Source organism: Myotis davidii, unplaced genomic scaffold (genome assembly GCF_000327345.1).
Source record: "Myotis davidii unplaced genomic scaffold, ASM32734v1 scaffold329, whole genome shotgun sequence".
In the NCBI taxonomy this organism is placed as follows: Eukaryota; Metazoa; Chordata; class Mammalia; order Chiroptera; family Vespertilionidae; genus Myotis; species Myotis davidii.
Window position 1 is genome coordinate 1,901,178 of NW_006300374.1, and position 3,448 is coordinate 1,904,625.

Consider the following 3,448-nt stretch of genomic DNA (forward strand, 5'->3'; position numbering starts at 1 on the left):
CGTGGGGGTTATAAAGGGCAGGCTGAAAAAGGTCAATGTGGGGGGAAGGAGACATATGTAATACTTTCAACAATAAAGATTGTTTAAAAAAGAAAAAGAAATTCATGGCTTGGCAGAAACTGGGCAAAGTTAGAGGCAACTACTGAACACTACTCAGTGCAGGCCCTGAGCTGAGGGACATCCACACAAGAATGCCATGGGCCTGGCCCAGATGCTGCCAACCAGCTGTGGGGCCAGGGCACCTGTTCAGAGGAGGGTCCGCCATCTAAGCCGAGGTATGCGCCTTGGGACAGCAGAGGGTGTGAAGGCAGCAGCTGCTCTGGAAGCCTCGAGGAAGAGGAGACAGACATCAGTTGGATGATCATGGCCACTGGGAGGTCTTACTAATGATAATAACCACCTTTTACCGGAACTTCTACTACCGGCCAGCGCTCCATACAAACTCTAATCTAATCCCGCCTCAGGGGCGGTGGGGGGGACTATACCACATTCCTTACATCAGGTTCCTAGTGTTTTGCTTGGCACAAGTGAGCGTGCAATAAATGGCAGCTGTCATTCATTCAACCAATATTTGTGCAGTGCCTACCACCTACCAGGTCGTGTGCTCACTGCTGGGGATATGATGACAAGCAGGATCAGCATGGGCTCTTCCCTGGCTGAGCTTACCGGTTGGAAATGCACTGTCCAATTATGGTGGCCACTGGCCACACAGGACAATCAATTAAAAATGAAAAATTCAGTTCCTCAGGCACACTGGCCACATTTCGTGTGCTCAGCAGCCACAAGTTGTTACATTTCCAGCATGGCAGAAAGTTCTATTGTGCAGCACGGGAAATGGGGAGAGAGATAATGCCTTTATGGTAAAGGTTGTGGACAAAAGAGAGGTGGGGTGCGGGGGAGGTTCTATGGGAAGTAACCTCACAGGGTGAGCTGATCATAAATGTCTAACTGGGCTGGTCGTGGTGGGTAGTCACACCCAGACCTACAACATTTTTAGTGAAAGGTTTTAAGCCAGCCCTGTCCATTGTTCGTGTGCATCTAGGACAGGTTAACACACCTTTGAGATGCCAGAAGTAATACCCCAGGAAGAGGCATTCACCCTCAAGATGAGCACATAATCTTGTTAACTGTTAACTATCCTGTAATCCAAGCCCCGCCTAGCTTCCTCCCACCTCCATATCATCTTCCTTATGTTCCCTTCTTAATTTCAAATGCGTGCAAGAAACTACAAAACTATTGTTCTCCAAAGTATCTGGGATCTTGCTCCCCAGCATATACCATCAGTTTGACTCAAACTCACAGAAAAGGTTTGGACATTTCTTACATTGACAAGGTTGTGATAGAGAAAGACATTATCACTATTCTCATTATAACAGAGATACAGGAACTGAAGGTCTGAGAAGTTAAGCAAGTTGACTAATTCACACAGCTACTAAGCAAGAGCTGGGATCTGAACCCAACTCTGCCCTAATCTCATGCTACCTTGGGCACAGGTAGAATCTGGTTAAAGAGCGAAGATGGAGAAGGCACCATTGGGAGGAAAGTAGCAGCCAGGGCAAAGACAGAGGCCCAGATGGCCTACGTTGGCAGAGGACCACGAGGAAACCAGTCTGGCTGGAGACTCATGTGCTTGGAAAGGTAAGTCAGGGCTTGCCTGCCTTGACTGAGAGCCAAGGAGCCAGCAACCTCAGCCCTGTGTGCAGAGGTTGAGTCCTTGTTACACGTGAGCAGGAGCCTGGCATGGGCAGAACTGTGTCAGGAAGGGGGCGGTGCTTATGTGAACTGTGCTGAGACCAGGTAAGAATTGGGGGTGGGGGTGGGGGGCAGAAAGGAAGGGATGAATGAATGGTGCGAAGCAAAGAGCACCAGAGGGGGAGCCAAGAGATGTGACCCTAAGACTTAATTCTCTGTAACACTGGGCATTATATTTCATTTCTTTGGGCCTCATTTCTTCAATTTTAAAAGGGGAGGGCTGGTCCAGAAGACCTCTGAGTCCTGTCCTAGCAATGGTTTCTACGAACCTGCAAATGTGAATGGCAGGCTAAGAGAAGCAGTAGGAAGAGTAGCACTGAATATGGGGACAAGGAAGATGGCAGCGTCTAAGGCAGCCGTGGACAAACTACGGCCCGCGGGCTGGATCCGGCCGTTTGAAATGAATAAAACTATTGAAAAAAAAGACCGTACCCTTTTATGTAATGATGTTTACTTTGAATTTATATTAGTTCACACAAACACTCCATCCATGCTTTTGTTCCGGCCCTCCGGTCCAGTTTAAGAACCCATTGTGGCCCTCGAGTCAAAAAGTTTGCCCACCCCTGGAAAGGTCATCTTGATATGAATTGGGAATGATGTGCCACTAACAAAAAAAACTAGGAAGATGCATGAAAGAGCTTGTCTTTTTTTTCTTTTTTTTTTTGAGGCGTTTTGGGGAGGGTGGTCACAGGGTATGGAGGTTGGGTATGACAAGTGGTAGTGAAAATATAACGAACGGGTTTGGTTTTAGGAAAATAGTGTCATATTAGAAATCATTATTATACACCCCCAAACATAAATTTTAAACTTTTTTCATCCATGACTTTCAGTATTCGGAAATACAATTTACATCATAGGACAGTACTGTTGTCCAGTATATATAACTGAAACAAGAGATTTATGCAACCAGTTACCCTTACTAAGGGCAATGGATCCTAATTTTTTTTATTCTGATACATTTCTTTTTTTTTTAAGCTGATTGCCATCTACTGAATTTCTTTAATGATCGATTGTTGTCACGACCCACAGTTTCCAAGGCTCTGCCTAACAGGAGACGCCTCTTCTTAATTTGAAGGCCATGGCAGCGTCCTGTCACCAAATCCAGGAGGGCCTGCAGACGTGAACCTGGAGAGGCTCTGGCTGGGGAGTTTGGAGGTTTCGTGGAAGAAACCTTCCACGATGGGAGAAAGCAGAGGCCTGGGAAGGTTCCGCGGAGAAGGGCAGAGGCCTGGGAACGAGTCGGCGGGGACCGTCCAGGTGATGGAAGAGCATGCAAGGCCCCTGTGGGCGTGAGACGACGTGGAAACCAGGTTCCCGCAGCCACGCCGTGTGCTGCATTCCTTGCGCGTCCACGGAATGAATGGCTTCTGCATCTTTGACCTGCTATGGATTTCTTTTTATTATTTTTTTTCTTTTCGTTTTCTCCTACGGATGTCAAGCTGCTCCACTCACTCATCCTCCCTCCGAGGACGGCTGGCGCCCACTCCTTCACTCATTCCCTCCACACCTCTGTCGGGGAGCGCCAACCAGGTGCGACGGAGGGAGACACCCGCTTCTAGTTTGCGCCCCCTCCCGCCCCAGGGCGCGCGCGCACACGCGCAAAGTTCTGGTTGCTCCCCTGGCCCGCCGGCTCCCCTCCGCCAGTCAAAATGGACCTGTGGGCACCCCTCGCCCTCCCGAGCCTCCTTCGCTCCCT

The 3,448-nt window shown here is 48.9% G+C and overlaps 1 long non-coding RNA gene across 2 annotated transcripts; it reads left to right on the forward strand.

The window, feature by feature from the left end:
• The first annotated feature begins 1,707 nt into the window (after positions 1-1,707).
• On the forward strand, positions 1,708-3,129 carry LOC107185182. Of its 2 annotated transcripts, none has more exons than XR_001516098.1 (2): positions 1,708-1,797; positions 2,728-3,129. It is a non-coding gene; the product is annotated as an uncharacterized LOC107185182 (long non-coding RNA). The 2 variants fall into 2 exon arrangements; XR_001516099.1 differs by having other exon boundaries at positions 2,782-3,129.
• Positions 3,130-3,448: the final 319 nt, after the last annotated feature.